Below are 22,901 nucleotides of genomic sequence, written 5' to 3'. Positions count from 1 at the left end.
GTTTGTCACTAGTAGACAGTTTTATGAGCTCCAGACCCGCTGAAATTGAGTAGCGCGCGTGTGCAGCGGCTCTTATCGCCTCGCTGGCAGTGAGGGGAGGGCAGGAGCCTCAACACTTGGCGCTCCGTAAAAATGGTCTGATTCATTTTCCGCCTGAGAGGGTCTCACTGGGGGCAGCATCAGAGCAGCCAGCCCACACAGATTTATGGACCATTAAAGCAGCGGGGGGGACTCCTGACCGCTCTGCCGCCATAGGCCGGATGGCTGAGACACACCGCGCCCTCATTCATGCCCACTCACTGCTCTCCAGGACTGGATAAATTCCTCATTGTTCATCCCCTCACTTTTACTGCCTCACATGAACTCCTCTTATAGTCTGTAATCCCGCACTTCTTCACCTTCCTACCCTTCTAATTGTGCTTCACTGCTGACAGGTTGACCCCAAACTTCAATATTGTGTTAGTTGATACGGCATTTTTTTCCAACATGTGTGGGCCGTGTTGTTTTAGCCTAACAGTTTTACAATAAGATTAGCACCATTTCAGGCACATCGGCTAATGGGCCTGTCTTTTCAAGGCATCCTCTATCAACAGTTTCCCTGGTGATTAATGCTTCTCTCTCTCCTCTCTCTCTCTCTCTCTCTCTCTCTCTTGCTGGCTTTGCAACTTCATCCCTGAGAGTGATGCCGGAAGGGAAAATGGGACACAGTCTACGCAGCTTGCCATCCCTAAGAATAGCTGGTTGCACAAGAGAATGATGTCAGCACAGGCCTTAAAAAAACATGAATGAATACAACATGATAATGAAAATGGCCACCTTAACCAATAAGCAAGTGCCTTCTCAGGCCGTGTTGAATAAATAAACACAGATCCCCTTTTAGGGCCTTTTCGCACATTGTCTTTGCATAATGTACTTGTTCAGAGAACACACGCCATGAAAATGACTTTAATGACAGGTGTGACGACACAAACTGAAGACAACGACTGCCTCGCAACGACTGCCGCAAAGCCTGTTTGTCAGGTTAAAAAGGAAGGGAAAACAAAGGTGTGCATCAACAACAGACACAGAGCGCATGAAAGGACTGCACTGTAAAAACTTACCAGCATTTAATAGTATTTTACAGTTGTAATCTGTAACTTTGCAACAAATGACTGTAAAAACCAGTACGCTTACATTTCACATGCAGTGGTAACTTTCACAGTAAAATGATGTCACTGTGAAAGTAGCGCAATTGTTAGCTAGCAATTTGCTTTGAATTTACAATTAATTTTTTCACAGCGTGCATGACAGGTACACTATATTGCCAAAAGTATTAGGCCACCCATCCAAATGATCAGAATCAGGTGTCCTAATCACTTGGCCCGGCCACAGGTGTATAAAATCAAGCATTTAGGCATGGAGACTGTTTCTACAATCATTTGTGAAAGAAAGGGCCGCTCTCAGGAGCTCAGTGATTTCCAGCGTGAAAATGTCATAGGATGCCACCTGTGCAACAAATCCAGTTGTGAAATTTCCTCGCTCCTAAATATTCCAAAGTCAACTGTCGGCTTTACTATCACAAAATGGAAGAGTTTGGGAACAACAGCAACTCAGCCACGAAGTGGTAGGCCACGTAAACTGACAGAGAGGGGTCAGCAGAGGAATTATGCAATGGGGTTGTTTTTCAGGAGTTGGGCTTGGCCCCTTAGTTCCAGTGAAAGGAACTTTGAATGCTCCAGGATACCAAAAAGTCTATGCTCCCAACCTTGTGGGAACAGTTTGGAGCGGGCCCCTTCCTCTTCCAACATGACTGTGCACCAGTGCACAAAGCAAGGTCCATAAAGACATGTATGACATAGTCTGGTGTGGATGAACTTGACTGGCCTGCACAGAGTCCTGACCTGACCCCGATAGGACACCTTTAGGATGAATTAGAACCGAGACTGAGAGCCAGGCCTTCTCGACCAACATCAGTGTGTGACCTCACCAATGCACTTTTGGAAGAATGGTCCAAAATTCCTATAAACACACTCCGCAACCTTGTGGACAGCCTTCCCAGAAGAGTTGAAGCTGTAATAGCTGCAAAAGGTGGATCGACATCATATTGAACCCTTTGGGTTAGGAATGGGATGGCGCTTTAAGTTCATATGTGAGTCAAGGCAGTTGGCCAAATACTTTTGGCAATATAGTGTATGTGAGTGTATGCACACGGGTAACCTTTTAGATGAGACCACAGAGAGCTACTTATGAACGCTTATGAAATAGGGTGAGCACGGTATCACCGCTGTGTGAAAGTTACAGTTTAGTGTGAAGTCGCTTTCCGACAGTAAAGCTGCACTCAAATGATAGCCGAGTATAGATAACACAAAAAAAAGTAGCTGGCTCTTTTCTGCTGGACGTCTTGGGGACATTTTCAATATTGCGGTCCTAAAGTCTGCCTTTATTTGGTTTGCTGTGGTTGTATTGGACGGCCAATGAGAAAAGTGTAATTTTAACCCTTTGACATTGTCGATTGGGGGCTTAACGACAAGTTTTATCTACTTCCCGTAGAGGACTTTAATCTGGACATGCGCAAGAAATTTCAAGTCATTCAGACATATGGTGTAAGGCAGGGGTCCCCAAACTTTTTGACTCAGGGGCCGCATTGGGTTAAAAAAATTTGGCCGGGGGCTGGGCGGTATATATATATACACTACCGTTCAAAAGTTTGGGGTCACCCGAACAATTTTGTGGAATAGCCTTCATTTCTAAGAACAAAAATAGACTGTCGAGTTTCAGATGAAAGTTCTTTTTTTCTGGCCATTTTGAGCGTTTAATTGACCCCACATATGTGATGCTCCAGAAACTCAATCTGCTCAAAGGAAGGTCAGTTTTGTAGCTTCTGTAACGAGCTAAACTGTTTTCAGATGTGTGAACATGATTGCACAAGGGTTTTCTAATCATCAATTAGCCTTCTGAGCCAATGAGCAAACACATTGTACCATTAGAACACTGGAGTGATAGTTTCCGGAAATGGGCCTCTATACACCTATGTAGATATTGCACCAAAAACCAGACATTTGCAGCTAAAATAGTCTTTTACCACATTAGCAATGTATAGAGTGTATTTCTTTAAAGTTAAGACTAGTTTAAAGTTATCTTCATTGAAAAGTACAGTGCTTTTCCTTCAAAAATAAGGACATTTCAATGTGACCCCAAACTTTTGAACGGTAGTGTATATGTATATACGTTAGGTCAGGAAAAAACACAGAGGCTATTTCATCCCTACAAGCCTGTTTCGCAGGTTTCCCTGCTCTTCAGGGGATTTTATAATAAAATATATTATAAAATATGTAATAAAATCTCCTGAAGAGCAGGAAAACCTGTGAAACAGGCTTGTAGGGATGAAATAGTCTCTGTGTTTTTTCCTGACCTAACGTATATTCAGCTCTACCCTGGTATTGAGCACTATATAACGGATAAACCACAGTAACCTCGCCTATATATGTATATATATATATATATATATATATATATATATATATATATATATATATATATATATATATATATATATATATATATATATATATATATATATATATATATATGTATATATATATATATATATATATATATATATATATATTCTGAGCGCAATGATGTCACATTATCGATGGGAAAATGCATTTTTAGACAATATGATTTGCTTGAGCGGCTAGGAGACGCCGAGAGTAACAAGCGGTAGAAAATGGATTAGAAAGGACTGATTTAAAAAAATAATAATAAAAAAATATATATATATAAATACATATTTTAACTTGGGACTTCCTGCGGGCCGGATTTTGGGGACCCCACTTGGGAGTATTATAATTATATGGGTAACTGTTGGGCTAAATAACACCGCTACTATGGGACAAATATGATTGTGTGACTACGAGGTTTAACATTAGCACTCTTATCTGCCAACCACGCATGGGCCAAATACTTTTTTACTTGTGAGAGAAATTTCAAGTCGATCAGGCTTATCCCAGCAGGCACAAGACATTATACATACTGACTTTGAAACAATGTTAAAAATGGTTGTATTTGTAAATTGAGACAACGTCGGATCTACGTTAGTGAAGTGAATTATATTTATATAGCGCTTTTCTCTAAGATTAAAGATTAAAGTACCAATGATTGTCACACACACACTTAGATGTGGTGAAATTTGTCCTCTGCATTTGTCCCATCCCCTTGGGGAGCAGTGGGCAGCAGCAGCGCCGCGCCCGGGAATCATTTTGGTGATGTGACTCAAAGCGCTTTATATAGTGGAACCCAATATCTAAATCATATTTAGGGCAGCGTGGATGGCACTGGGAGCAGGTGGGTAAAGCGTCTTGCCCTAGGACAGAACGGCAATGACTAGGATGGCAGTAGCAGGGATCGAACCTGGAACCCTCAAGTTGCTGGCACAGCCACTCTACCAACTGAGCTATGCCACCCCACTACGTTGTTGGTTGGGAAATGGCCAAATTTCATTGGTCAAATCAACGTCACAACCTGACGTTGAATAAACGTCAAAAATATTGGTTGGAAAATGACCAAAATTCAATGGTCAAATCAATGCAAGGACCCAACATTGATTAAACGTCAAAAAGCATGTTGTGCCAACGTTAGGTTTGAGTTGCTCAACGTCAGAATCAACTTCAACAAGTTTTCCATGTTGTTTTAATGTCTTGTGCCTGCTGGGATGGTGTGAAAAGAACATATGATTAAAGCATATTAACAGCACCCATTTGGGAAAACTTTGATAATCCAGCAGGCCTTTTCTGGAGAACATAATAAACTGGACTAGTCAGAGAAATTTCAAGTACTTTCCAGCGGTGAATATTTGTCCAGTTTACCTGAGAGGCGTGGCTTGTTAATGTTGGTAAACAACTCTCTTGTCTAAACTACTGTTACTGTGCAGCTGTATTTTGTAGAGGACATTAAACTGGCCGTGTACGAGAAATTTCAAGTCAATCAGATTTATGGTGTGAACGGAACAGATTAAATGTTGGTCTCTTTGGGACTTAATAACAGCGCCACTGGGAGAAAACTTGGGTAATCCTGCAGACCTTCTCTGGATAACATAAAACATAGACTTGTGAGACAAATCTCAAGTACTTTCCTGTACTAGTAAATATTTTCTAGTTAGCGAGAGACTAGGCTTGTCAAAGTTGTTAAATGTTGGCCTTTACAACTATCTCATCTGAACAACTGTCACAGTGCAAATACTTTTCGTGGAGTACATGAAACTGGACTGGTGAGAGAAATTTCAAGTCAATCTGATGTATGGTGTGAAGTGAACAGATGATTAAAGCATGTCTCTGTGGGGCTTAAGAACAGCACCACGATGGGAAAACTTCGATAATCTGACGGAGCTTTTCCAGAAAACATAATAGGATGGACTTGCGAGAGAAATTTCAAGTAGTTCCCAGGAGTAATTTGTTGTCTAGCAAGCTACCTGAGAGGCACAATGTGTCAGAGTTGTTGAATTTGCACAGTTCTCTCATCTGAATAACTGTTACAGTGGAAATACTTCCAGTAGAGGACAATAAACTGGACTTGAGTGAGAAATTGCAAGTATATATATATATATATATATATATATATATATATATATATATATATATATATATATATATATATATATATATATATATATATATACACATTGGACAATATATATATATATATATATATATATATATATATATATATATATATATATATATATATATATATATATATATATATATATATATATATATTGTCCAATGTGTACACCGCCTTCTCCCGAGAGGGATAAACCTTTCAGAGGGACAAGCGGTTGCAAATGGTGGATGGATGGATGGATGGATATATACATATATGTGTGTGTGTGTGTATATATATAAGTGTGTGTGTGTGTGTGTGTGTGTGTGTGTGTGTGTGTGTGTGTGTGTGTGTGTGTGTGTGTGTGTGTGTGTGTGTGTGTGTGTGTGTATATATATATATATACTGTTATATTTGTTTTATTATATATTGATATAGTATATGCATATATACAGTACATATGTATGTATGTATGTATGTATGTTACAGCCTTATTCCGAAATGGAACAATTTCATTTTTATCCTCAAAATTCTACACACAATACCCAATAATGTCAACGTAAAACTTTTTTTTTTCTAATTTTGAACTTACATTAAAACCCCAAAACTAAAAAATTGTATGTAAATGAGTATTCACAGCCTTTGCTCAATGCTTGTTTGATGCACCTTTGGCAGCAATTATAGTCTCAAGTCTTTTTGAATAAGATGTCACAAGCTTGGCACACCTATCTTTGGGCAGTTTCACCCATTCCTCTTTGCCCATTCCCATTCACAGCACTTCTTACGCTCCATCAGATTGGATGGGAAGAATTGGTCTTCATCCAGGAGAATGTGTCTGTAAATTGTCATTGAACTTGATGGTCGCCATGTTTTTCAACCAAGTTTTATAGAGCGTATTAAGCTGTTTGAGAAATTTTAAGTCAATCCCATTTATTGGTAGCAAAGGCAATATAGAGGAGTTATTGTTTTGACAGTTTCACCCTTTTGTGTTCTGTGGTACGGTGGAACAGGGGTTAGTGCGTGTGCCTCACAATACGAAGGTCCTGGGTTCGATCCTGCGCTCGGGATCTTTCTGTGTGGAGTTTGCATGGTCTCCCCGTGACTGCGTGGGTTCCCTCTGGATACTCCGGCTTCCTCCCACCTCCAAAGACATGCACCTGGGCATAGGTTGATTGGCAACACTAAATTGGCCCTAGTGTGTGAATGTGAGTGTGAATGTTGTCTGTCTATCTGTGTTGGCCCTGTGATGAGGTGGCGACTTGTCCAGGGTGTACCCCGCCTTCCGCCCGAATGCAGCTGACATAGGCTCCAGCACCCCCCGCAACCCCAAAAGGGACAAACGGTAGAAAATGGATGGATGGATAATACAGGAGACAGTTAGCTTGCACAAACAAATCCATCCATTCATTATACAAAACCAGTGATGTTGGTACGTTCCATTGAATAGACTGCAAACACAAGATATTTAATGTTCGAACTGAGAAACTTTTTTTGTTGTTGCAAATAATCATTAACTTAGAATTTAATGGCAGCAACACATTGCAAAAAAGTTGATACAGGAGCATTTTTACCACTGTGTTACATGGCCTTTCCTTTTAACATTACTCAGTAAATGTTTTGGAACTGAGGAGACCAATTTTTGAAGTTTTTCAGGTGGAATTATTTTCCATTCTTGCTTGATGTACAACTTAAGTTGTTCAACAGTCCGGAGTCTCTGTTGTGGTATTTTAGGCTTCATAATGCGCCACACATTTTCAATGGGAGACAGGTCTGGACTACAGGCAGGCCAGTCTAATGCCCACACTCTTTTACTACGAAGCCACGCTGTTGTAACACGTGGCTTGGCATTGTCTTGCTGAAATAAGCAGGGGCGTCCATGAAAAAGACATTGCTTGGATGGCAACATATGTAGCTCCAAAACCTGTATGTACCTTTCAGCATTAATGGTGCCTTCACAGATGTGTAAGTTACCCATGCCTTGGGCACTAATACACCCCAATACCATCACAGATGCTGGCTTTTGAACCATGCGCCTAGAACAGTCCGGATGGTTCTTTTCCTCTTTGGTCCGGAGGACACAACGTCCACAGTTTCCAAAAACAATTTGAAATGTGGACTCATCAGACCACAGAACACCTTTCCACTTTGCATCAGTCAATCTTAGATGAGCTCAGGCACAGCGAAGCCGGCTGTGTTTCTGGGTGTTGTTGATAAATGGCTTACGCTTTGCATAGTAGAGTTTTAACTTGCACTTACAGATGTAGCTACGAACTGTAGTTACTGACAGTGGTTTTTTGAAGTGTTCCTGAGCCCATGTGGTGATATCCTTTACACACTGATGTCGCTTTTTGATGCAGTACTGCCTGAGGGATCCAAGGTCACGGGCATTCAATGTCACGTACAGTGATTTATCCAGATTCTCTGAACCTTTTCATGATATTAGATGGTGAAATCCCTAAATTCCTTGCAATAGCTTGTTGAGAAATGTTGTTCTTAAACTGTTCGACTATTTGCTCAGGCATTTGTTCACAAAACTGGGGACCCTCGCCCTGAGCATTTCATATAAGCTGCTATTATACCCACCCACATGTTCCCAATTAGCCTGTTCACCTGTGGGATGTTCCAAATAATTGTTTGATGAGCATTCCTCAACTTTCTCAGTCTTTTTTTGCCACTGGTGCCAGCTTTTTTGAAACATGTTGCAGGCATCAAATTCCAAATGAGCTAATATTTGCAAAAAATAACAAGAGTTTTCCAGTTCGAACGTTAAGTATCTTGTCTTTGCAGTCTATTCAATTGAACATAGGTTGAGAAGAATTTGCAAATCATTGTATTCTGTTTTTATTTACGATTTACACAATGTGCCAACTTCATTTTCAATGCTTTCTGAGCTCATTATGTTCACTGGTCGCTGTACATATTTTACAAAGTCAGACCTACACTGTTTCAATGTCCATTTCTCAGATTATATAATTGTTGATGACTGAAGTGCTGATATCAACCAAACCTAACCCTAACCCCCTCCACATCCCACCCCCATATTGTAAATAATGTAAATAATTCAATGTATATACTCTGATGATTAACTTGTGTGATGACTGTATTATGCTGATAGTATATATGTGTACCATGAATTGATTTTTTTTTGATTGATTGAAACTTTTATTCGTAGATTGCACAGTGAAGTACATATTCCGTACAATTGACCACTAAATGGTAACACCTGAATAAGTTTTTCAACTTGTTTAAGTCGGGGTCCACTTAAATTGATTCATGATACACAGATACAGATATATACTATGTTCATAATACAGTAATCACACAAGATAATCATCAGAGTATATACAATGAATTATTTACATTGTTTACAGTCCGGGGTGTGGGATATGGAGGGGTTGGGGGGGTTAGGATTGGTTGGTATCAACACTTCAGTCATCAACAATTGCATCATCAGAGAAATGGACATTGGAACAGTGTAGGACTGACTTGGTAAGATATGTACAGCAAGTAGTGGACACAGAGAGAGAAATCAGAAAGTATAAGAAAAAGTGTCTACATTTTATTATTTACATTTGATTATTTACAATCCGAAGAGGTAGGATGTGGAAGGTAGGGTGTTAGTTTAGGGTTGAAGTTGCCTGGAGGTGTTGTTTTAGTGCGGTGTTGAAGGAGGATAGGGATGCCTTTTCTTTTACACCTGTTGGGAGCGCATTCCACATTGATGTGGCATAGAAAGAGAATGAGTTAAGACCTTTGTTAGATCGGAATCTGGGTTTAACGTGGTTAGTGGAGCTCCCTCTGGTGTTATGGTTATGGCGGTCATCAAGGAAGTAGTTTGACATGTACTTCGGTATCAGGGAGGTGTAGCGGATTTTATAGACTAGGCTCAGGGCAAGTTGTTTTACTCTGTCCTCCACCCTGAGCCAGCCCACTTTGGAGAAGTGGGTTGGAGTGAGGTGTGATCTGGGGTGGAGGTGGACCCCGACTTAAAGGCCTACTGAAACCCACTACTACCGACCACGCAGTCTGATAGTTTATATATCAATGATGAAATCTTAACATTGCAACACATGCCAATACGGCCGGGTTAACTTATAAAGTGCAATTTTAAATTTCCCAGGGAACTTCCGGTTGAAAACATCTATGTATGAAGACGTTTGCGCCTGACATCAATGGTTGAAATGGAAGTATTCGGACACATTGTATCACAATACAAACAGCTCTGTTTTCATCGCAAAATTCCACAGTATTCTGGACATCTGTGTTGGTGAATCTTTTGCAATGTGTTTAATGAACAATGGAGACTGCAAAGAAGAAAGCTGTAGGTGGGGTCGGTGTATTAGCGGCTGGCTGCAGCAACACAACCAGGAGGACTTTGACTTGGATAGCAGACGCACTATCCGACGCTAGCCGCCGACCGCATCGATGATCGGGTGAAGTCCTTCGTCGCGCCGTCGATCGCTAGAACGCAGGTGAGCAAGGGTGTTGATGAGCAGATGAGGGCTGGCGTAGGTGGAGCGCTAATGTTTTTATCATAGCTCTGACGAGGTCCCGTAGCTAAGTTAGCTTCAATGGCGTCGTTAGCAACAGCATTGCTAGGCTTCGACAGGCGGCACAGCATTAACCGTGTAGTTACAGGTCCAGTGTTTGGTTCGGTGTCTCCTGATAGTAGTATTGTTGATCTTCTGTCTATCCTTCCAGTCAGGGGCTTATTTCTTTTGTTTCTATCTGCATTTAAGCACGATGCTATCACGTTAGCTCCGTAGCTAAAGTGCTCCACCGATGTATTGTCGTGGAGATAAAAGTCACTGTGAATGTCCATTTCACGTTCTCGACTCTCATTTTCAAGAGGATATAGTATCCGAGGTGGTTTAAAATACAAATCCGTGATCCACAATAGAAAAAGGAGAAAGTGTGGAATCCAATGAGCCCTTTTACCTAAGTTACGGTCAGAGCGAAAAAAGATACATCCTGCACTGCACTCTAGTCCTTCACTCTCACGTTCCTCATCCACGAATTTTCATCCTCGCTCAAATTAATGGGGTAATCGTCGCTTTCTCGGTCCGAATCGTAACAATGGGGAAATGTGAGGAGCTCTTCAACCTGCGACGTCACGCTACTTCCGGTACAGGCAAGGCTTTTTTAATCAGCGACCAAAAGTTGCGAACTTTATCGTCGATGTTCTCTACTAAATCCTTTCAGCAAAAATATGGCAATATCGCGAAATGATCAAGTATGACACATAGAATGGATCTGCTATCCCTGTTTAAATAAATAAAAATCATTTCAGTAGGCCTTTAAACAAGTTGAAAAACTTATTCGGGTGTTACCATTTAGTGGTCAATTGTACGGAATATGTACTGTACTGTGCAATCTACTAATAAAAGTTTCAATCAATCAATCAATTCACTGGTTTTGGGGTATGTAGAATATCAAAAAAGCATTGTTTACATCAACTGATCTTCACATGTTCATAAAGGGATGAACCTTGACATAGAAATGCGACTCACAGATTAGTCATAATTGTTTTGTTTCGTTTTAACTAACTATCACGTGACCCACAGGTCTGGTTAGCTCGCGGTTTACTTTAGGTGGGGGCCATGTTGAGGGTCCACTCTAGTGGGTGTGGTGACACATCCTCTCCCCGCCCTGAGGTGTTTGTGTACAGTGTAAACAACGCCTACTTTCAATACGCATCGTGCTAAACAAAAAACAAAATGCTTTAAACCAGTAAAGGTATGCGACTTGAAAAAAAAAGTGAAAGCCCATTTTGGTTGGAGCGAAATAGGATAGCGTGCGCGCACTCGTGGAGCCCCCTTTCGCTGCGGCAGTTGCCAGGGGAGATAGGAGGGGAGGGGCTGTGATTGGCTGGATTGGCTGTGTTGCCATGGCGACGGCGAGGGGTTTGGTAGCGTTGCCGTAGCGCCGTGTGATCCGCGCGCTGCGTGCATGGAGGAAGCAGCTGCTGATCTGATCTCTGACATTGTGCGAGGCAGGCACACATCCGAGTCCACCGCGCACTGTCGTGTCTTTAAAACACACACACCGCGCCGAGGCACGCCGTGCATGATTGTGAGTATCCATACATTTTTTTAATTTTTTTTTTTGGTGGCTCATTGTGTTCCAAGCTAAAAGTAAAATGTGGTCAAGTGACTTCGCTCAACGCGGGGCCAGCATGGCAGAACAAGCGACAGCATGTGGCAGCTAGCTAGCGTTACTTCCCTTGGCTTTGCCTACCTCCGATATTCACTTCTCTGGCATTTTATTCCGGCCACACGGCGGTCCACGTTCGCGACCGTGTCACCTTTGTCGAAATAGGACTCGGCGGCGTGGTTAAAGTTGAACAATGCTAACGCTAGCGGTGGCTTTACCCTCCCTGACCTACCGAGCTGCTGCTAAACTAAAAGCTACTTCGCGTCGTGCCTCCACTGGCGGGGGCTAACTCGTGGAAATGGAGTTTAAAAAACCAACCGAGTGTTTGTTAACCGGTAATAAGTTACTCAGTCTAGTTTGTCGAAAGTTGTTGGGCAATTGTTCACGTCACTGCGTGGAACTACGTAATCCACGTTGTGTGTGTGTGACTGTGTGGTGATTCATGTCTCCATACATGTACATTATATCATAGTGTTGAGCCATATTTGCTTGTCACTGTCTTTAATTACTTGTACTGTATATTGCTGATTTAAGTTATTTTTTTTAATTTTTTTATGATAGATTTTATTAATTTGTCTTCTCTACGCATTATTAAATACATATGTCGAGTAAATATCGACAGGATCAAAGGTTGCGATGCTACATTAGCTGAGCACATGATGTAATGGATTATCACAAGATTGTCCCAGATACCGAATCCTCTGTAAACAATATCTGAATGTGGAAATTATCCCTTCGTTGCACTTCCAATTCCCAAAACTTGGCATTGTACTTTCTCCAATGTACTAACTATACCCATACCAAGTTATTTTGTTTGTGTGTACAGCTCTGGTAATGGGTACATTCGCACCCACCTGCACAAATGTACTTCAAAATGTAACAATCAAAATAAATATGACTTTATTTTTGTTTACTAGGGCATGCATATATAATATGCATTAGTTTGACCATTTAAAATCAACTATAATAAAAAGGAGATGCTTGGAAATAGCATAAAAATGCCCCAAAATTTGGAAAAACGCGATTCATAGCGTTACTTTTTGGTGTAACCATCATGAGCGTTCTGTTCAGGTATATTTATTTTATATTTTGATGAATCATCATAAATAGGTATTGATCAATCTTTAAGCTGTGTGTATTTGATTTCAGTTTGCTTATTGAGAATTGTAGTTGAAACTCTTACAACCTTGTGTTGCGCTCATGATGGCGTAACCAAACTAGATTATTTTGAATATTTATTCCCTTTTTTACATTTAGTATATTTAAATATACTGAGTTTTATGCTGTTTTCTTTTTGGAACATGTACTATACATATAATACAATAAAGTCCCATATAAAATTATGTTTCTAGCAATACTTTAATTTTGCCTTTGAAGGTAACACTCCAATGTCCATTAGTGGAGCTGTACACTTGTAGTTTAGGTATGCGATTCATATTTCTCCACGTTGTTCTATTTTACAAGTTGTTAAACGAGAACCACACTTTTTTTGGACTTTCCTGTCATTCTCAATCCTTACGTAAGAAAAGCACACACATGTTTTTCTTTTTAATGCTATCTTATTGGGTTGCAACTAACGATTAATTTGATAATCGATTAATCTGTCGATTATTGCTTCGATTAATCGGTTAATAATCAGATTTAAAAATACAAACTACATTTCTATCCTTTCCAGTATTTTATTGAAAGAAAACCAGCATACTGGCACCATACTTATTTTGATTATTGTTTCTCAGCTGTTTGTACATGTTGCAGTTTATAAATAAAGGTTTATTAAAAAAATAAACAAATAAAAAATTGCCTCTGCGCATGCGCATAGCATAGATCCAACGAATCAGTGACTAAATTAATCGCCAACTATTTTTATAATCGATTTTAATCGATAAGTTGTTGCAGCCCTACTATCTTACCAGTAAATACATGTCGGCAAATGTCCGCTTCCAATGGATCCTATGGAAGTCGCTCTATTTCTGTACATATACCGCTTAAAAACATCCAAACACTTCCATTAATGTTTTATGTACACAATGTAAGTATATATTTAATATAGTAACAGGCACATTCATAATAACGTGTAATATTTACGTATTTTGCTCATTTTAAGCATATGGCAGCGCGTTGATTTCACAAGCGCATCACAACGTTCGCTTTGGCTTTAACAATAACAACCACTAGTGCTCGCTGCAGACTTCATGAGAGACCAACAAACCATAATAAAACATCACTCACTGTACAATGTCTGCTCTCACTGGGATGCCAACTGTCTGGCTGTTAAGATATGTTTTTGTTTATTAACTTTCACGAACTCAGAGTCGAGAAATCAGCTCACCAGCTCAGGATGTCAATGCAGCAGCTTAAGGTAGTTACCTCTCTTGATCAATGTGCTGCTTAAAATAGGTCCATAACGTTAGTGCTTATAATAACAATATCGCTAATAGGTAAATATTCAGGTAATGAAATGTAAATAGAGTATTGTTGCCGCTTTTTTGATGTTTTATTTACGAGTTGGTAAGCATAAAAAAACCCCCAAAAAACATGTGTGTTCTTGTCTCTAATAAAGATTGTGAATTATAGGCAACATTCACAAAAAAGTGGAGTTCCCCTTTAAAGTCCCTGTGATAAATACAAAACTGATACAAAATAAGATTAAGTGAAATGAACAAAAAAGGCAGATGTTATCAATTTGTTGTTGGTTTATAGCCCGCGTTTCTATGGACACAACCATCTGTTGTCTTCGTTGTTGTCTTTTGTCCTTACATGTATCCTATGTCCGCATGTACAGAGACCTTCGCAGGGTCTTGCCTCCTAGAATAGATGGGAGCCTGCTAACTTTACTGACATACATTACTATAAATAGGGCTCTACGATGATGTTATTGTGCACATTAAAATGCCTTCTATATCTATAAGCACCTCAAACGCTATGACTAAAATTTTATTTTATTCAGTTTTTAGGTAAAAGCACCAGCCTATAATGTTTGAAATGAGTAGAATAAAATAAAAATGTAGTTTGTTAAAATGTAGATGTTAATGGCTCACTGATGTTTTCCATACAATTATTATTGGTAAACATCAACGGTTATTCATTGTTGTTTCAAAACTAACAAAAAGCCAACCTACTACAGTTGATATGCAAACCCTTAGCATGCTTAAAAAACACATTTAAAAGGTTTTGGTCAGTTATAATGGTTATATATTGTATACAAAAACAAATTATATCAGATACAATGCTAACAAACATACAGTACTAGTATGCTAACAATTTGCATGCCAACGCCAACCCCTCCATGGTATAGCAACCTTTTTTTCGCAATCGATGATTTAGGGCACTTGATTCTGTGTATTTTTATTCATCTTGGGACCAGAGAAAACGGTCATCCATTACAGTTAACCAATTAACCAATTTACCCTTTCCCTTTGTGCCATGATGTTAATTTTGTATTAGTACAGTTTGTACACATGGACTACGTTTACCAAAGCCTAAGTGGCCCAAATCAGATTTTTCTCCAAATGAACAAGGAAGTCGCTGACTCGCTAGTACGAATACAAAAAAAGTCACCACACCTTAAAAATTTTAGTTATTTTTACATGAAAATAAATTAAAGTAATGTAATGTATGAATGTATATAAATAATGTAATATATTTGGGAGGGTTCTAATCTTTTTATGGCTGTTATGTAAAAGTCACATACATCATTCAGGTCACATTGCGTGTAGACTTAAGTCATATCTGAAAAGATCAGATTCCAATCGGATTCGAACTACCTCCTGATGTGGCCTGAATCTGATGCGAAAAGATTAGATTAGAAGGACTTTGGAGCGTTTAGACTGGCAAAAAAATTCTGATCCGTGTCACTTTATGATAATAAAAAAATCTGATTTGGTGTGCAGTGTAAACGGTTCCATGAATACAAACACGCATTGTGCTGCCCAGATGTGTTGTCATAAAGTAGTAAACAAATGAGAACATCTGCACTATGAACACCCTTTGGGTTTTTTGTTTAGGGTATAGAACTAGAAATGACATATTTGATGTGGGAGGATTAAGATAGTCTCCTCTGTGACATTTGATTCTCAGTGATATTGGTCAGGGTTTATTGAAATGTTAATAATAGTGATCAAGTTTTCTGAGCATCTGTAATTATTTTTAGGCTGGTCACATGGTGCAGATGATGCCACCAAACCGTACACTCTATTATCGAGAGCTATGATTGACTCTTCATGACTGAGTAAAGGAGCATACATGCCGTTACTGTAGTTAATGTCGCCATTGTGCATTTCATTAGGTGCTTCCATGGCACTTTGCATTTAATCCAGTCAAGTCATTGAACAATTGTGCCTACCAGTACATCTTAGTTTGTGTTGACATAAATGTGACCTTTTTAGTTGTGTCTTAGAAATACAGTTATAACTAAGCAAAAAAAAGTCATGGTGTCATGCCTCATGATCCAAGGACATAGTTATGGAGATATGTGAATCTTGACCAAAATGGAGCACCCAAGTGACTGACATCCCTGGAGCCATTCTGCTAGCCTGGTTTAAAGGCCTGAGTCTGAGCCGGGGTGTAGGCCCACTTGCTGAATGGCGTTCATTAGATTAGGGCAAAGTCCAGACCAAACTGATTTCCAGCTGAATTGTATTGGATTATGGTCCCGGCAGTCACATTGTGTGTTGTTTTTATTTTTATTTTTTTGTATTCCTGTTTAGACTGCTCTTACAGAGCTTCCATTGTTACTGGGATTTTGTTCTCCAACAGAACACTGTACTCAACTCTGTGGTAACAAAATGTCTTATTTTGAACCCTTGTGAAAACCAAACTTCATTTTTACAACTTTGACTAGTTATTAGTTTTTCTCTTTTAAACAGTTGCTCCAATTCACTCTATTAGTGATCCAGATGCTCCTCAGAGGATGTGTGCTAACTGAAGAAATGTGACTAACTAGATTTTCATAAATTTACTTTTACGTGTGCTAAGTACTGAGCACACACACTCTAGATTTCAGATCAGATTCTGCTCAGTCAGCACAACATGAACATGAAACACAATAGCAAACATGAACCTAAAGACTGAATTAGTTTTTCCTATTTATGCTTAAGTGGCATAGAAAATGCTGTTCAAAATGGTGCTGTGGCCATGTAATCAGCCTTATCAGAGTATTGTGTACTCTGACCCAAAGTAAATGGAAGGTTGCGTCCTCTAAAATCCACCATGTGCTTTTTGGGCGTGTGACTGGTCGTGGTTTTCGATTTGTTACAAAAGCAAAAACTTCTAGTTCTGATTGCTTAACTCTGTCTGTATTATAGTAGTGCCCAGGCCCTCTAATGAATTACTTCGAAATATAAAATACTACTCTAGCTTTTATAATCTGTGTTTTTGTGGATACCCTCTAATCTTTCACAGTGGTGTGACTTGATGAAATTGCCTGAATTGATGAAACCATGGTGGCTGTGAATGGAATAAATAAATTAATTTGACGTTTTGTTAAACAATGAAATTATTGGTCTGCTCATTTTATGTGTCGCTAGTATATACACATTTGTAACAATTGCCTCACAATGGATTGTGATCAAAATGCTTTTGAAGACATGCTACTATGGTTGTATTAGAAATATCTTCATAGTTTTATAATCATTAGTCAGATTGTTAGTAACTTATGGACAATTGTATTTGGGTGCATGGCAACCATATTTTTCAATCTTGCTCACATTTTCCAGACGTGCTTGTCAGTTTCCTAAAGATGTTGTGATTAATACAGTTTATTGTTACATCCCGAAGCACAGGCTCAGTAGAGATGCATGTTTAGCCAAACATTAACCCTTTTCTGTGCAGCCTTTTAGAAGAGGAAGAGTAATTTGCAAAGTGGACATGGCGTTTTATGGCTGTACGTCTGTGATGTTGGACATCTGGAGGATGCGGTCTAAGACTCCTCGGTAAGATAGTTTGTTTGTTAATGTTAACTAACAAGCTAACATAACTAGACTTAGCTAACTAGTAACAGAGAGACGAAGTTGTGTGAAAAATAGCTTTAACCATAATTTTAGCCAAAATAAAGTTTGTCAGTCCAGTAAAGTTAGAAATAGATTGGCACATTCATAGTTATTGGATTAATAACTTAATACCTAAACGTCTTTAAGGGATAATATACCGTATAAGGGATAATATACCGTATACCTCTGTGCAACTTTTCAAACACCACATCATCCTCATCACAAAATGCTATTTTGTTTTTGAGGAAGCCAGATTGATTTGGTGGCATTTTTTTGTTATTTGTGTGTGTGTGTGTGTGTGTGTGTGTGTGTGTGTGTGTGTGTGTGTGTGTGTGTGTGTGTGTGTGTGTGTGTGTTATACAAACACCGTTTCCATATGAGTTGGGAAATTGTGTTAGATATAAACGGAATACAATGATTTGCAAATCCTTTTCAACCCATATTCAATTGAATGCACTACAAAGACAAGATATTTGATGTTCAAACTCATAAACTTTATTTTTTTTTGCAAATAATAATTAACTTAGAATTTCATGGCTCCAACACGTGCCAAAGTAGTTGGGAAAGGGCATGTTCACCACTGTGTTACATGGCCTTTCCTTTTAACAACACTCAGTAAACGTTTGGGAACTGAGAAGACACATTTTTGAAGCTTCTCAGGTGGAATTCTTTCCCATTCTTGCTTGATGTACAGCTTAAATTGTTCAACAGTCCGGGGGTCTCCGTTGTGGTATTTTAGGCTTCATAATGCGCCACACATTTTCAATGGGAGACAGGTCTGGACTACAGGCAGGCCAGTCTAGTACTCGCACTCTTTTACTATGAAGCCACGTTGATGTAACACGTGGCTTGGCATTGTCTTGCTGAAATAAGCAGGGGCGTCCATGGTAATGTTGCTTGGATGGCAACATATGTTGCTCCAAAACCTGTATGTACCTTTCAGCATTAATGCCGCCTTCACAGATGTGTAAGTTACCCATGTCATGGGCACTAATACACCACCATACCATCACAGATGCTGGCTTTTCAACTTTGCGCCTCTAACAATCCGGATGGTTCTTTTCCTCTTTGGTCCGGAGGATACGACGTCCACAGTTTCCAAAAACAATTTGAAAGTGGACTCGTCAGACCACGGAACACTTTACCACTTTGTATCAGTCCATCTGAGATGAGCTCAGGCCCAGCGAAGCCGACGGCGTTTCTGGGTGCTGTTGATAAACGGTTTTCGCCTTGCATAGGAGAGTTTTAACTTGCACTTACAGATGTAGTGACCACCTGTAGTTACTGACAGTGGGTTTCTGAAGTGTTCCTGAGCCCATGTGGTGATATCCTTTACACACTGATGTCGCTTGTTGGTGCAGTACAGCCTGAGGGATCGAAGGTCACGGGCTTAGCTGCTTACGTGCAGTGATTTCTCCAGATTCTCTGAACCCTTTGATGATATTACGGACCGTAGATGGTGAAATCCCTAAATTCCTTGCAATAGCTGGTTGAGAAAGATTTTTCTTAAACTGTTCAACAATTTGCTCACGCATTTGCTGACAAAGTGGTGACCCTCGCCCCATCCTTGTTTGTGAATGACTGAGCATTTCATGGAATCTACTTTTATACCCAATCATGGCACCCACCTGTTCCCAATTTGCCTGTTCACCTGTGGGATGTTCCAAATAAGTGTTTGAAGAGCATTCCTCAACTTTATCAGTATTTATTGCCACCTTTCCCAACTTCTTTGTCACGTGTTGCTGGCATCAAATTCTAAAGTTAATGATTATTTGCAAAAAAAAAAATGTTTATCAGTTTCAACATCAAATATGTTGTCTTTGTAGCATATTCAACTGAATATGGGTTGAAAATGACTTGCAAATCATTGTATTTCGTTTATATTTACATCTAACACAATTTCCCAACTCATATGGAAACGGGGTTTGTATATATATATATAACGTGTGTGTATATATATGCATTTATGTATATGTGTATTTGTATGTTTGTATATATGTGTGTGTGTATGTACAAAACCCAAAACCGGTGAAGTTGGCACGTTGTGTAAATCAAAAAATAAAAACAGAATACAATGATTTGCAAATCCTTTTAAACCTATATTCAATTGAATACACTGCAAAGACAAGATACTTATTGTTCGAACTGGTAAAGTTTGTTATTTTTTGCAAATATTAGTTAATTTGGAATTTGACATGTTTCCAAAAAGCTGGCACAAGTGGCAAAAAAGACTGAGAAAGTTGAGGAATGCTCATCAAACACTTAATTAAAACATCCCACAGGCGAACAGGCTAATTGGGTGCCATGATTGGGTATAAAAGCAGCTTCCATGAAATGCTCAGTCATTCACAAACAAGGATAGGGCAAGGGTCACCACTTTGTGAACAAATGCGTGAGCAAATTGTTGAACAGTTTAAGAACAACATTTCTCAACTAGCTATTGCAAGGAATTTAGGGATTTCACCATCTACGGTCCGTAATATCATCCAAAAGTTCAGAGAATTTGGAGAAATCACTCCACGTAAGCAGCAAGGCCGAAAATCAACATTGAATGACTCTGACATTTAATCCCTCAGGCGGTACTGCATCAAACAGCGACATCAATGTGTAAAGGATAACACCACATGGGCTCAAGAACACTTCAGAAAACCACTGTCAGTAATTACAGTTCGTCGCTACATCTGTAAGTGCAAGTTAAAACTCTACTATGCAAAGCGTAAGCCATTTATCAACAACACCCAGAAACGCCGCCAACTCCGCTGAACCCGAGCTCATCTTAGAGGGACTGATGCAAAGTGGAAAAATGTTCTGTGGTCTGACGAGTCTACATTTCAAATTGTTTTTGGAAATTGTGGATGTCGTGTCCTCTGGACCAAAAAGGAAAATAACCATCCGGACGGTTATAGGTGCAAAGATCAAAAGCCAGCTTCTGTGATTGTATGGGGGTGTATTAGTGCCCAAGGCGTGGGTAACTTACACATCTGTGAAGGCACCATTAATACTGAAAGGTACATACAGGTTTTGGAGCAACATATGTTGCCATCCAAGCAACGTCTTTTTCATGGATGCCCCTGCTTATTTCAGCAAGACAATGCCAAGCTACATTCTGCAAGTGTTACAACAGCGTGTCTTCATAGTAAAATAGTGCGGGGTACTAGACTGGCCTGCCTGTAGTCCAGACCTGTCTCCCATTGAAAATGTGTGGCGCATTATGAAGCGTCAAATACCACAACGGAGACCTCGTACTGTTGAACAACTTAAGCTGTACATCAAGCAAGAATGGGAAATAATTCCACCTGAAAAGCTTAAAAAATTGGTCTCCTCAGTTCACAAACGTTTACTGAGTGTTGTTAAAAGGAAAGGCCGTGCAACACCGTGGTAAAAATGCCCCTGTGCCAACTATTTTGCAATGTGTTGCTGCCATTAAATTCTAAGTTAATGATTATTTGCAAAAAAAAAAAATGTTTCTCAGTTTTAACATTAAACATCTTGTCTTTCCAGTATATTCAATTGAATATAAGTTGAAAATGATTTGCAAATCATTGTATTCTGTTTTTATTTAGGAATTACACAACGTGCCAACTTCACTGGGTTTGGGTTTAGTGTATATATATATATATATATATATATATATATATATATATATATATATATATATATATATATATATATATATATATATATATATATATATATATATATATATATATATATATATATATATATATATATATATATATATATATATATATAGGTATGTATGTATGTATATTTAATTATCTAATTTCCCAGGGACCCACTCAAATCACTACCTCTGGGTCCCAGGGACTCACTATACATTCAAAACCTATTACCATCACTGCACCACTGAGCCAGAGAAAACGGCGAGTGCCAGGACTTTGGTAAAAGTTGTTCAAAACACTATTGAATTCTAGAAAAAACATGGTGGGGCCAGCGCGGTTCTTCCCTCTCCTCCTTCTTTACCTGTAAGAAAAACTAATTTGATTTTGTATGATTCAATCTTGCCCTGCGATGAGGTGGCGACTTGTCCAGGGTGTACCCCGCCTTCCGCCCGATTGTAGCTGAGATAGGCTCCAGCGCCCCCCGCGACCCCAAAAGGGAATAAGCGGTAGAAAATGGATGGAAAAAATGGATGATTCAATCTTTGTTGGACCTTATGTAATGGATTACTAAAACCAAAGTACCACTATCACTTTGCAATTTTTTTTGTTATTTTAACTCCTCTCGGCTACAATATGATAAAATTGCAATATCTCACCATATTCCCAAGCCCAAAGTGATTTTGCGAATTCGGTTAAACATTTGAAAAGATCCTGCAAGACTTATGTGCTCCAGTGTAGAAAAGTGTAGTGATTTGGCAATGCAATCCATGGCTCACATGAGTGCTTGCACGGACTATGCACGTTTAATTTAATTGCTCCACCTCCTTTCTTTCTTGGTCTCATTTCTAAATGGTGGACACAAGACGCTCTAGATTAGGACACGCCTCACTGATTGGTTTCTTTGAGTGAGTGGTCAGTAAGAGGGAAACACAATAGGTCTTTGTCCCATCACCCCTGGCATAATTAACAAAATGTGTTTAATTGGTTACACTATGACTGTACTGACACAGCACTTGCCAGTTTTTGTGCAAGCGGTGCACACCTTCTAGCACATCTGGGGATGAATTGGGTGTTATGAAAATAACAACAAACAGTAGAGTAACACATGTAAATCAATCGTTGTATAAATGACAGCTTTACACTGGACTTAACCAGACTTTACCAGATTGTACAAGTATAGGATTTCAGTATGTGTTTAACAATGAATCTCCAGGAATATATTGATGTTTTCTTGCAAACATTGCTTAACAAATGGAAACTGTCCCTCGTCGCCCTGTAAGATGGATCCGTATTCATGAAGGAAACCATCAAATTGCAGAAACTACAATTAGAGAAGAAACATACTCCAGGTGTTGCATGTAAAAATAACTTTTTTACAGCACGCTTCATTGTTCTGACATTAGTGCTGCAATATGAAGTATGTCTATTGCCTTTTTAGTGTAATTCTCTCTTGAATCATCAGTATTTTTTTTCTCATACAAACATTTTGATTCCAGTTGTCCTCGAGTTGATATTGGAACATTTTGTCTTATTTTCCCTCACGCTCAATGAAGTTTGC

At 39.2% G+C, this 22,901-nt stretch overlaps 1 protein-coding gene across 1 annotated transcript in view; it reads left to right on the top strand.

Moving 5' to 3' along the window:
* Positions 1–11,417: 11,417 nt before the first annotated feature.
* Positions 11,418–22,901, top strand: part of foxn2a (forkhead box N2a) — a 32,418-nt gene continuing 20,934 nt past the window's right edge. The window contains exon 1 of the mRNA XM_062058386.1: positions 11,418–11,652. The gene's annotated coding sequence lies outside the window, so the exon portion shown is untranslated. The remainder of the gene's footprint in view (positions 11,653–22,901) is intronic.

The sequence above is a fragment of the Entelurus aequoreus genome, linkage group LG09, assembly GCF_033978785.1.
Source record: "Entelurus aequoreus isolate RoL-2023_Sb linkage group LG09, RoL_Eaeq_v1.1, whole genome shotgun sequence".
Lineage (NCBI taxonomy): Eukaryota > Metazoa > Chordata > Actinopteri > Syngnathiformes > Syngnathidae > Entelurus > Entelurus aequoreus.
This window is presented reverse-complemented; position numbering and strand designations above follow the sequence as displayed.